The 13263-nt window shown below is 40.8% G+C and overlaps 1 long non-coding RNA gene across 1 annotated transcript in view; it reads left to right on the forward strand.

Annotated features, from left to right (window-relative positions):
- Positions 1-991: 991 nt before the first annotated feature.
- The window catches only part of LOC137633408 (uncharacterized), a 437361-nt gene continuing 425089 nt past the window's right edge, over positions 992-13263 (forward strand). Inside the window, exon 1 of the long non-coding RNA XR_011042199.1 lies at positions 992-1107. This is a non-coding gene — a long non-coding RNA (uncharacterized lncRNA). The remainder of the gene's footprint in view (positions 1108-13263) is intronic.

Consider the following 13263-nt stretch of genomic DNA (forward strand, 5'->3'; position numbering starts at 1 on the left):
GTGGGATCTACCTCCGGCCTTCCTCTCACATCTCTTGACAGTGATGATGGAGGGATGTTGGAGCACTGGTTCCAGTGGAAGGTCGAGGTCATAGACAACGATGATGGTGGTGGGTCTCTCGTTGATGTCCAGTTTTAGGACGCTTTCCTGTTGCTCTAAGTAGGTCTTGGTCAGCTCATCTTTGGCTGTTATGACCAGTTGTCCCCTGCGATTGGGACGTATGGTCATGTTGAGGCGAGGATTGCTGGCTTCCATGGCAACTATGGCAGCATAGGATGTTATGCTGGGTCCTGGAGTAAGCCTAAACTCGGAGTCTCCAGTTGCTGCTGTTTGCGAAGGTGGGTCTCGAGAGGGGGTATTCTCAGTCTCAGCTTCTTCTTGGGTCGCTGGTGGGTGGTCCCTTGAAGTTCCAGGGACTGGTTCCGTCGCAGGTGATTGAGGGTGCTTTGCATGGCTCCTCAAAGTAAGGCCTCTTGGTTTCTGCCCCTCTCCACTCTTGTTCGAGGGGAGGAGGTGGGGATTGGGGATGAACCCCTTCCTGCCATTGCAGAACGCGATGGTGATCTTCAGCTGTCGAACGATGTATACTGCAGGTGTCGTCTCAATGAAGAAAATTAAAGAAAAGTAAAATCAAAACCAAGTTAAGTCTTGAAAAATCGCGAACACTGAAATAACTCTACGGGAAATGAAGTGAAAATTTCAGTTACTCGCTGGTTAAAGTCGATCCTTTCACTAGCTTGTAGGATCACCTACCAGGTACCTACTTCCAACTATTATCCTGAACTGCATTTATGTCTCTCATTCTAACGTTAATATTTTCACTTTTTCCGTTAATTCTTGTATTCTCATTTATACTAATAAAAACAACGTTGACTTACCAATAGAAGACGCTGTTGTATCAATAGAAGACTCTGTTACACTTGATAGTCCTTGGCTCTCTCTGTTTAGAGTCCTTGTCCAGTGACGTCATCCAAAAACAAATTGTCTGAGTGAACGTTCTTAAATTACTTCCTCAGACCTTTCGAAAGTTTTATTTATATTAAGTGTGCGATTATTTTAATCGGTTTAGTGAAGTGAATTTATCAATGAGACTTCATTCATTCATTGGTGAGTAGTTTTGGGATATATATGACTTGGTTGAATGTGTTAAAACAATGTTTTTGGACGTATGTGATGAGGGATTTCTAAGGTAGCATAGGAAGTTACTGAAAATGGTTTTAGGCTACAGAATAATTCCATATATAAACTTAACCTGTTTCAACAAAGAATTAGATCATGACCACTTAATTAAATTGGTTTTGTTCCTTAGTCTTCCAGTTTAACTTTTTTTTCTGGCCTAAGTGAGTTTTGAAATGAAAAAAATTTTTTTTTATCAATGTTAGGTCAAATCCTCTCCGGATGAGCACTAGGTTAGGTTAGGTTAGGAAGGAAAGAGATGTTTTAATGTTTGTTATTGGTAGGATAAATTTTGACTAGACAATGGCTGAATAAGTAGGTTCAGTAATTGTATCCTTTAAAAAGGATTCCTTGAAAATTTATCCTTTTATTTATTTAGGTAATTTGGTAAACGCTTTTAAGTTTCGTTTGGAATATTTAATTGTAGGGCAAATGAATTGCTTGTGCCTAAATAATAATAAATAATAACAACAATAACAATAATAATAGTAATAAAAATAATAATGATAATAATAATGATAATTAATATTATTATAATAATAATAATAATAATAATGATAATTAATATTATTATAATAATAATAATAATAATAATAATAATAAAAATAAAGATAAATTATAATAAATAATAATGAAAATATTAATAAAGAAAATAATTGATTATAGTAAATAATAAATAATGTGTTAATAATAATGATTAATAATAATTAAAAATTAATAATAAGAATTAATAATACTAATTAGTAATTAAAATAATGATAATAGTAATTAGGAATTAATATTTAATAATAATAATTGGTAATTAATAATGATAATTTGTAATCAATTATAATAAGTAGTAATTAACAATAATAATTGATAATGATAATTAATAATATTAATTAGGTACTAATAATAGTTAATATAATAATAATAATTATTAATTAATAATAATGATAATAATAATTATTAATTAATAATAATAATTAATAATAATTAATAATAATGACTAGTAATTAATAATAATAATAATTAGTAATTAAAAATAATTTGCAATTAATAATAATGACTAATTAATAATAATTAATAGCAATTAGTAATTGATAACAATATTTAATCATTAATAATGTAATTAGGCCCCCGCCATACGACATTAATCCGTTCCGGAGTTGGTATCGTATATGGTGAAAATGTCGTATGGCGGGCAATAGAATAGCTATTGCGTGCAAAACCCCAGGGAAAAACATTGAAAATTAGTACGTAACAAAATAGTATAGCAAGCACTGTACTACAGTATACTTATATATAATATACATTTACTGTACAGTATATAATTAAAAAACATGTACAGGATAAATAAAAATTATATACTGTACTGTAAAGGAAAAATTAAATTTTATTTACCTTTGGAGTGACGGTAGATATAAAATCGTATCAATGCTATTTGTTATGTACGCTTAATGATAAATTTATTCTTACTATTAAACACTTGAAATTAAAAATGCTTTTTTTTTTTATTATTATTTTTGTCTTATGAAATATTTTTATGATTGTTTTTCGAACTTAAAAAATTACTCTTTTTTTTTTAGCTTTTTTGATAGAATTGCTATTATCATCTTTGCTTTCTGACACTTCTCTTTTGGAGAAATATCTATCCAAAGAAGCCTGTTTCTGACAATTCCTCAACATATTTCTAAAATGACTCATACACTTGTCATTAACACTCTTCATAAGACGACTTGTGTGAAGTTTTTCTGGATGTTTCTTTTCAATGAAACAATTAAGTTTTTCATACCAAACGATAGCTTCCCTTATTTCTGCCGATGTCGTTTCTTCAGTCCCCCTCCCGTCCTCACCACCACTAGAGCTGTGCTCTTCTTGAATGATGGTCAACTGCATTGCCTCCAACTCCTTCAGGTCTTCAGTCGTAAGCTCCTCCCTGTGCTCCTCGATAAGGTTAAGGTTATGCCCTTCTTACAATCTCCAATGCTGTACAGAAATCCCTTGATTGTGGTCAGGAAGTTCGTATGATTGGCCTTGATTTTAGTGCTGCCTTTGACCGTGTTAATCATGAGGCCCTTGTTTTCAAACTGAAACAGTTGGGAGTGGGTGGGTTGTTTCTTAGCATTATTATTGATTTTTTAAGTAATAGATCTCAAAGAGTTGTTGTTGATGGGCACCATAGTGATTATAGGAATGTGATATCCGGTGTTCCACAGGGTAGTGTTCTTGGCCCATTACTTTTCATACTATATACACATGACATGTGGTTTGGCCTAGAAAACAAGCTTGTTGCATATGCAGATGATGCTACTCTCTTTGCATCAATTCCATCCCCTGAATGTAGATCTAGGGTTGGTGAATCCCTTAATAGAGATTTAGCTAGAATTAGTGCATGGTGCAAATTATGGGGTATGAAGTTGAATCCTAACAAAACTCAAAGTATGATTGTAAGTAGGTCAAGGATGGTGGCTCCTCAACATCCGGATCTCAGTATTGATAAAGTTTCTTTAAATATGTATGACTCTTTCAAAATTTTAGGTGTGATTCTCGACAGTAAATTTACTTTTGAGAAACATATAAGGTCTCTGTCTTCTTCAATTGCACAAAAAATAGGCTTATTGAGAAAGTCTTTCAAGATTTTCGGTGATCAATCTATTCTGAAGAAGTGTTTTAATTCTTTCATTCTACCTTGTTTTGAGTATTGTTCTCCTGTTTGGTCTTCAGCTGCTGATTCTCATCTTAATTTGTTGGACAGAAACTTACGGTCTATTAAATTTCTTATTCCTGATCTAGATATTAATCTCTGGCACCGTCGTTCAATTAGTTCATTATGCATGTTGCATAAGATTTTTCATAACTCTGACCATCCTTTACATTCAGATCTCCCTGGACAATTCTATCCTGTTCGTAATACTAGGCAGACAGTTAATTCTAATAGCCAGGCCTTCTCCATCACGAGGCTCAATACTACGCAGTACTCTAGAAGTTTTATTCCAGCTGTTACCAAGTTGTGGAATGATCTTCCTAATCGGGTGGTTGAATCAGTAGAACTTCAAAAGTTCAAAGTTGGAGCAAATGGTTTTTTGTTGACCAGGCGGACATGAGTTTTTTTATAGTTTATTTATGACATATTTGTTTTTGATGCTGTTAATAGTTTATATATGACATGTCTGTTTCGACGTTGTTACTGTTTTTAGAATTATTTATTGTTAATTTGTTCTCTTCATTTATTTATTTCCTTATTTCCTCTCCTCACTGGGCTATTTTTCCCTGTTGGAGCCCCTGGGCTTATAGCATCTTGCTTTTCCAACTAGGGTTGTAGCTTGGATAGTAATAATAATAATAATAATAATAATAATGGACATCAGCTTCATCGACAACAAGCCCCATGGACCTCCCGATTGAAATTATTTTCCTCAACATCACCCTCAGGGGCAGGATCATCAACGGCCTCGTCTTCGGTTGAGGGATCAAAACCTTCAGAGTCTCGTTCTGCCACAACAGCTGGCAACAGTTTCTACCATGAGGAGTTCAAGGTGCGCCGTGAAACCTCATTCCAATCTTTGTCGATCATCTTCAGGCATTGAACGATGTCAAAATGCCCCTTCCTAAATTCACGGAGGGTGAGTTGAGTGCTTTCGGTCACTTCGAAGCATCTTTTGAACAGATGCTTCGTGTAAAGCTTCTTAAAGTTGGCAATCACTTGCTGGTCCATAGGCGGGAGGAGAGGGATGGTGTTCGGTGGCAGAGAACCTTGATGAAGGAGAAGTCAGGATAAATGATGTCCTCGAGGCCAGGAGGGTGAGCAGGGGCATTGTCCAGTACCAGGAGACATTTGAGAGGAAGATTGTTCTCTTCTAGCAATTTCTTGACAGCAGGACCGAAGCAGACGTTTACCCCCTCAATAAATATGGTCCTCGTGACCCAGGCCTTGGCATTAGACTTCCAAAATACCGAGAGCCTCTCCTTCGTGATATTTTGTGCCTTGAAGGCACGAGGATTCTCTGAGTGGTATACCAGTAGGGGCTTAATTTTTAAGTCTCCACTGGCATTTGCACAAAATTCGAGGGTAAGTCTGTCCTTCATCGGTTTATGGCCAGGAAGTTTCCTTTCTTCAGCTGTGATATATGTACGGCGGGGCATTCTCTTCCAGAGAAGTCTAGTTTCATCACAGTTAAACACTTGCTGAGGAATGTATCTTTCTCTGGAAATTACTTTCTCAAACTTCTCGAGGAATTCTTCTGCTGTTTTCTTGTCAGAACTGGCCGCCTCTCCATGCCTGACGACTGAGTGAATACCATTCCTCTTCCTAAAGCGATCAAACCACCCATGAGAAGCCTTGAACTCTGGGGGGGACTTGCTGCGATGTTCCTTCATATCCGCCGTCTCTCTGGGCTTCCACGAGATCGTAAAAGATGGCACTCGCCTTGTGCGAAATTACCGATTGTGTGAGTGTATCACCAGCGATTTTCTTCTCTTTAATCCATAGAAGAAGGAGTCTCTCCATCTCGTCATTGATTGAGGTCCTTCCACTGGCAAGGACAGTCATGCCTTTAGAAGACTTACTTGCTTTAATGGCTTCCTTATTCTTGATAATTGTACCAATCGTAGACTGGTTACAGCCATACATACTAGCGAGGGTAACGATGCGCATGCCTTCTTCATATTTCTTTATAATCTCCAGCTTCGTATCCATAGTGATCATCATCTTACTTCTCCCTTTAACATCACTAGCAATCTTGGGACCCATGGCTAACAAATTAAAGTTATAATCAAGCACTAAAATGCACAAAAAATACTATATCGCAAGCACTCGCACAAGATCAAGTCTTTACAAAACGCACACGAGATTCTGAACTGAGTGCGCGTATAACAAAGAGAGAGAGAGGCAGCATCTCTCTTGGGCATTGTGGGAGGGATTTCGGCCAATAGCGTATCGGCATCTTATTGATGCCGACCAATAGCAGACCAGCTTCTTAGTGACATATGCAGTGACGTATGAGCGTGGTGGTAAGCTAGTAATTTGCACAGTCGTACGCGTAAAAACCGCCAAGTTTGAGTTTTGAATTCGATGCCGTAAAGTGGGGAAAAATGTTGTAACGAGGGGACGAAAAAACATCGTATTCCACACCGTAACGTGAAAAAAACGTAAGCTGGGGACGCAGTACTCCGGGGGTCTACTGTATACAACAGACTCTGGTGTTTGTACATAACATTTTAAATATTAAACTTAGCCGGTGAATATATAATAGCTGACGTCTCCGACGGCTCGACAGAATTCAAAAACTCGCGAGCGATCGCCATGAAGGTAGCGGGTGTGCCCACCAGCGCCGACTATCGGCCAGATACCGCATATACATGTAAACAGCTCCAGTTCTTCTCTGTCGGTTTCATCGACAAGTCGATTCCACTCGCTATTATGACCTCGAGTTTTCTACCGAATTGGTGAAGTACTTGGTTTTGGTTTTATTGCTTTCGCCGTGTTGGATTATTCAATACTATCCTCAAAAGAAATGCTTTTGAAAGGAGAGTAAAAGTGTTTTGCCCTTGCTCTTTTATCTCTGGTTTTTTCCATAGAGTAAAGATGGCCGACCCTTCTCTTAGTGTACGGAAGTGTGTTTTAGGCTTTTAGCAATTATCTTATCATGTTATAAATTGTTGTTGTTAATTATAGATTTTCCTCTATATATTTTATATCTCACCCGCCTTTATTAGGCCTCTTCGATTAGCTTTCCATTTATACTAAACATCAAGCTAAATTTTATGTTTTGTTTATATGCGGCCTTACCTATTCCTCCCCTAGTCCGAGAGTAGGCGGTCCTAACTTGGAAACCGAAGTTAAACAACGTTGAGCCCATTCAACTTTTATTTTCGTTAAGTTTAAATCATTTGCTCTGTAAGAGTTATGAAATGAATATTTTTTAGTAGATATTTTATGAAAGATTTTCTTTGAATAGTCTTCGTGCTGTTTCAAAGATGAACTAACGTTTGGTTTATTTATGCTACGCAGTTTGCGCTCTATCGTTACGATAGAGAAAGAGAGAATCATGGTTTCACTTTGCAGAGAGTAAATCGATTTTGACGTTTTGTTCATACTTCTTTCAAACTGAAGTGTTTTAAATACTAATTTAAAGGAACTTGTTAATTTTCAATTTCTTAGTCCTTTCAGTTTTTTCCTTTGGTCAAATAACCTGTTTATTGACGAAGAGTGAGTGGGCTTTTCTCTTCTGTGTGAAATCAAGAGAGAGAGAGAGAGAGAGATGGAGAGAGAGAGAGGAAGAGAGAGATGGAGAGAGAGAGAGGAAGAGAGAACGTTCCGATCTATATTCTCGTCCCAAGCGAGTAACGTTGTTCTCGATTCAGTTTTTTACTCTCGTCCCAAGTCTCTGTACGGGGAGAAAGGATAAAACGTTTTTAGTTTTTATTCTCGTCCCAAGGCACTGTACGGTGAGAGATTGAAAACGTAGTTTTTAATGAACTAGTGTTTAGTCTCCTCCCCAGTCACTGATCCTTTTATATATTTCCGTTTTATTCGATATATATGTTTACTGATTTTTGCTTGTATTAATGTGCTTACATTATACGACTCATTTCGCAATTTTAACCTTTTGATGTAGGGGAGAATTGCGGGCTTCAGGTAGAAATCAGTTTTATTCATGCCTAATGTGAAATTATTGAAAAATATGATTTCAGTGAAGTAAGTGCAAAAACAGAAAATCGTAGTGATAAAGTGATAATTGCGCAAAGTGTTTTTTAGTGTTGCGACCGAGGGTTCGTCTGTTCGTGCTTGTCGTTCACCTAGTCCGAGACCTCTTTCAGGCTCCCATGCTACCAGGGAGAAGTAATGTCGTAGGACTTATGGGGACGAGAGGCTTTAACCAATGAAAAAACGTTCCCTCTATGGTATCGGGCGTGTCTAGCAAGATCGCCCCTACCATAAGACGAGCGAGGCTGTTTTTCTCATCGTCATCCGAAGGCTTCTCGCAAAAGAAACATTGGAGCAAAGTTTCTAGACCCTTAAAGCGGAAGTCAGTCCCTTCAGGACAGGTCCAGCGTCCTGGCTGTAGCCATGGGGACAGCTCTGACCCTTTGCAGTCGTCGGAAGACGGTTCGCCTATTAAACGCAAGCGTAACACGGGGTCCGAGGGTCGCGGTAAAGGCAATGTTTTGCCAACACAGACGTTACCGTCGTCTCGGCCCGTTCCGACTCCTGTTGATCCTAAATGGGTTGTCCTGCAGGACATGCAGACTAAGCTTGCCTCCCTTATGGAGAAGTATGACGTTGAGCAGGTTCACGATGAACCTTCGCTTTCGAGTCGCCGTTACACTAAACGAGACTCTGGCCGTCAGCCGCCCAAATGAGCATTTACTCGTCCTTTTGACGTTATGAAACGTGATGTCGGTAGTTTGTCACGTCAGTCACGTGACTTGGATCCTCACTCGCTGCAGTCCCGTGTTGACTTTCAGCCGCTGCCGCAGCCTCGTGTTGACATTCAGCCGCTGCCGCAGTCTCGTGTTGACGTTCAGGACGTTCGCCAACCAGCTCAGTTGCCTTGTTTTGATGTTGAACGTCAAGCACCGCAGTCAAGAGTTGTTTTAACTGCTCTATCTAGGCAGTCAAGGCAGTCTCGACTTGACGTCGAGCGTCCTCCCGCACCTGTTGTTGTTGCTGGTCAGTCCTTTAAGCTGTTACATGACGTAGCGTCCTTGACTGCTACTGATGCTCCTTTGCGTGTGGACTCTGCTTGTCAAGCATTGCCACCACGGCAGGTCTCTCCCTTGCTTGAGACTCGGCAATTGTCGGACGAGTTTCCTTCAGATGAGGAAGTTGCTGATCCCCCTCCTACTGATATTCCCTTGGGGACTTTGTCAGACGGAGAGGAGCCTAAAGCTGCTCAGCCCTCTATGGACTTTAAATAAATCATGCTGATTTTTAAGGATCTTTGTCCGGACCATTTTGTAACTGCTGCTCCTCGTTCGCCTAAACGTCAGAGTTTACACTAGGCCTAGCTACTTCGAAGCTGTTGTTTTCTAAGCTAGTGCTCTCTCGCTCTTCTAAGAGAGCTTTACGTTTGCTAGGCGACTGGTTGATCACCAGGAGGAGTTTGGGGGAGACAGCCTTTGCTTTCCCTCCTTTTAAACTGGCTTATAGAGCGAGCGTCTGGTATGACACGGGAGAATTTCTCGGCTTGGGAGTTCCTGCTTCTGCCCAGAGAGACTTCTCAAGCCTCATAGACTCTCCCCGGCGCCTGGCCATGAGACACTCCAAGATTTTATGGTCGGCTTCAGAGCTAGACCATCTCCTGTTAGGAGTTTTTCGAGCGTTTGAAGTTTTGCTGTACAATTATGTCATGCATGAACAAGGCTATCAGGGATGGCTCCAATGATCTGACAGCCACGTTCTCTGCAGGAACAAGACTATCAGGGATGGCTCCAATGATCTGACAGCCACGTTCACTGCAGGAGTACTTAAGATGTAAGTGCGCTCAATGTGTTCATTGTCAAGACAAACTTAACGATGAAGACTACCAAGCTGTCTTGACAACATTAAGGGAAGGCGACTGGATGGTCTCTCTCGACCTTCAGGATGCATACTTCCACATCCCGATTCATCCAAACTTTCAACTACATCTGAGGTTTGTGGACGGGAAAGTAATGTACCACTGTCGAGCACTGTACTCCGACCTCATTCCTGCTCCTCTTGTTTTTACAAGGCCCTTGCAAAATGTAGCAAGCTTTCTACATTTTTTGAGGATTCAGAGCCTCCCTTTATTTTGACGACCGGCTAATCAGGGCGTCGTCATTATATCGCTGTCTGGAGAGCCTCTAATGGACATTAGACCTAACCAAGGAGCTAGGTCTCATAGTGAACGTAGAGAAGTCGTAACTTACAGTATCCCATCCCAGACTATTCTTTTTTTGGGAATGGAGATACAGTGTCTGATTTTTCGGCCCTTTTTCGTCTCCCGCAAGAATGGAACAAGCTCTGTTAAAAGTCCTTCACTTGCAAGAGAAAAACAGTTGCTCTGTAAGAGTTTGAACTAGCCTCGTGGGAACTCTTTCATCGCTGGAGTATTTTATCTCTCTGGGGAGACTCAACCTATGCCCTTTCCTATTTCACCTAAAACATTGGAACAAGGAGAAGGGCTTAGTGAGTAAGAGTTTGAACTAGCCTCGTGGGAACTCTTTCATCGCTGGAGTAGTTTATCTCTCTGGGGAGACTCAACCTATGCCCTTTCCTATTTCACCTAAAACATTGGAACAAGAAGGGCTTAGTGAGTATCTCTTTCCCAATCTCCAACTCAGTCTAGACATGTCTGACTTGGTGGGACAGCAACATCAGACTTCGAGAAGGTCTTTCTCTTGCGATCAAGAACCCAAACCATGTGTTGTTTTCAGATGCAGCGGATTTGGGTTAGGGAGCTCCACTGGACAGTCTGGAAGGCTCGGTTCTTTGATCCACGGATCAGAAGGAACTCCATTTAAGGCAGTAACATCTCTCCTTTGGCGAGATTTGTGCAGAAATGAATGTCTTGGCGGACGGCCTCAGCAGAAGAGGACAAGTCATCTCCATGGAGTGGACGTTGCATAAGACTGTGTGCGAGAAGCTATGGATGACATGGGGTCTACCCACCATAGATCTTTTTGCTACTCTCTCTGACAAAGAGGCTCTCGACTTGCTGCTTTCCAGTTCCAGATCCAGAGGCAGCTCACATAGACGCTTTCCTGCTGGACTGAACTCACCTGGACGTTTATGCCTTTCCACCTTTCAAGATCCTAGACAAGGTGCTGCAGAAGTTCACCTCTCACGAAGGGACCAGGTTGACATTGGTTGCTCCACTCTGGCCCGCGAGAGAGTGGGTCACAGAGGTACTTCAATGGCTGGTAGACGTTCCAAGGAGTCTACCTTTAAGGATGGATCTCTTACGGCAGCCCCACGTAAGGAGTCTTCATCAAAGCCTCCCCGCGCTTCGTCTGACTGCCTTCAGACTATCGAAAGACTCTCAAGAGCTCGAGGATTTTCGAAGGAGGCAGCCAGAGCGATTGCGAGAGCTAGGAGAGCATCTACCATCAAGGTCTATCAGTCGAAGTGGGAAGTCTTTAGAGACTGGTGCAAGTCATCATCCATTTCCTTTTCCAGTACCTCTGTAGCCCAAATTGCAGACTTTCTCCTACATCTGAGAAATGTTCGCTCCCTCTCAGCGCCCACTATTAAGGGCTACAGGAGCATGTTGGCGTCTGTGTTCAGACATAGAGGCTTAGATCTGTCCAATAATAAAGATCTCCAAGATCTCCTCAAGTCCTTCGAGACCTCTAAGGAGCGTCGTATGGCAACTCCTGGATGGAACTTAGACGTGGTCCTAAGGTTCCTAATGTCCGACAGGTTTGAGCCGTTACATTCAGCCTCCCTGAAGGATCTCACCCTCAAGACGCTTTTCTTAGTGTGCTTGGCTTCGGCTAAAAGGGTCAGTGAGATCCATGCCTTCAGTAGGAACATCGGCTTTTCTACAGATAAAGCCACATGTTCACTTCAGCTTGGTTTTCTTGGCCAAAAATGAACTGCCTTCTCGTCCTTGGCCTAAGTCATTTGATATACCTTGCCTGTCAGAGATCGTAGGCAACGAGCTTGAAAGAGTGCTGTGTCCAGTTAGAGCTCTGAAGTTTTATTTAGCTCGGACTAAATCCTTACGAGGTGGATCTAAGGCCTTGTGGTTCTCAGTTAAGAAGCCTTCATTGCCTATGTCAAAGAATGCTTTGTCATATTTTATTAGATTTTTAATCCGAGAGGCTCATTCTCACTTGAGTGAAAAAGATCGTTGCTTGCTTAAGGTTAAGACGCACGAAGTAAGAGCTATAGCAACTTCCGTGGCCTTTAAGCAAAACAGATCTCTGCGAAGTATTATGGACGCGACCGTTTGGAGAAGCAAGTCGGTATTCGCGTCATTTTACTTAAAAGATGTCCAGACTCTTTATGAGGACTGTTACACACTGGGTCCATTCGTTGCAGCGAGTGCAGTAGTGGGTAAGGGTTCTACCACTACATTCCCTTAATTCCAATCTCCTTTTAATCTTCTCTTGAAATGTTTTTAATTGGGTTGTACGGAAGGCTAAGAAGCCTTTCGCATCCTTTTTGATTTGGCGGGTGGTCAAATGTCATTTCTTGAGAGCGCCCAGATTAAGGGTTTTGATGAGGTCCTGTTGTATGGGTTGTCGCCCTGGATACTTCAGCTCCTGGGAGTCTTTCAGCATCCTAAGAGGATGGCTGGGCTTCGTGAGGAAAGCGGACTAACAAGGCAGAGTAATCGTTAGAGTCAGCTTCCTTACCAGGTACCTATATTTATTTGGGTTTTGTTATGATATAACTGTCAAAAATTTTCTAAGCATATACGCCGTAAACTGTATTAATACTGGTCTCTACCCACCACCATGGGTGTGAATCAGCTATTATATATTCACCGGCTAAGTTTAATATTTAAAAATTATATTTTGATTATAAAATAAATTTTTGATTATACTTACCCGGTGAATATATAAATTAAAGGCCCCCCCTTCCTCCCCGATAGAGACCCAGCGGGATGAGAAGAACTGGAGCTGTTTACATGTATATGCGGTATCTGGCCGATAGTCGGCTCTGGTGGGCACACCCGCTACCTTCATGGCGATCGCTCGCGAGTTTTTGAATTCTGTCGAGCCGTCGGAGACGTCAGCTATTATATATTCACCGGGTAAGTATATTCAAAAATTTATTTTATAATCAAAATATCATATTTCCAAGGTTGATAGAGTAAACTAAATAGGGTTTAGTCTCTAAAACCTAATCTTTCTTGGCTCTGTTGGGAAAAAGGGAGGTTGGTGCACAATAGTCTCTCTGGCTTTTGTCATGATAATGTGACTTGGTTTCTAAATGTATTTCCTTATTAAAGTCTGATGCTTAAACCTCATTGTTCGTGCGCAAAGACAAATCCTTTGATGTGAGCATGTTTTTAGGTTGGAAGTCGGCTTTTGGAATTTTTATCGAGGTGTTGGTAGTTACTGAATGACGATGGGGAAACAACCGAGTAGCCATTTTGTTTTCAGCCACCAGAGAGTACAGACTAATTCCCG

This window comes from Palaemon carinicauda, chromosome 43, assembly GCF_036898095.1.
Source record: "Palaemon carinicauda isolate YSFRI2023 chromosome 43, ASM3689809v2, whole genome shotgun sequence".
NCBI classification, from domain to species: domain Eukaryota; kingdom Metazoa; phylum Arthropoda; class Malacostraca; order Decapoda; family Palaemonidae; genus Palaemon; species Palaemon carinicauda.